Source organism: Limulus polyphemus, unplaced genomic scaffold, assembly GCF_000517525.1.
Source record: "Limulus polyphemus unplaced genomic scaffold, Limulus_polyphemus-2.1.2 Scaffold1485, whole genome shotgun sequence".
Classification (NCBI taxonomy): domain Eukaryota; kingdom Metazoa; phylum Arthropoda; class Merostomata; order Xiphosura; family Limulidae; genus Limulus; species Limulus polyphemus.
This window is the reverse complement of record NW_013667095.1, coordinates 168758-168997: the sequence shown is the minus strand read 5'-3', so window position 1 is coordinate 168997 and position 240 is coordinate 168758.

The following is a 240-nucleotide window of genomic DNA, read 5'->3' as shown; positions in this document are numbered from 1 at the left end:
TAGAAAGACACTTAGAGCGAAACCCCAGTGTTGTTGTTTTTTTTTCTTACTTTTACAATTTAGCCCCCCAGTGGCACAGCGGTATGTCTACAGACTTACAACGCTAGAATCCGGGTATCGATACCCATGGTAGGCAGAGCACAGATAGCTCATTGTGTAGCTTTATGTTTAACTTAGAAATAAACTCCGATTTTTTCTTTGCATGTCTGCGGATTTACGACGCTAGAATCCGTGGTTCGA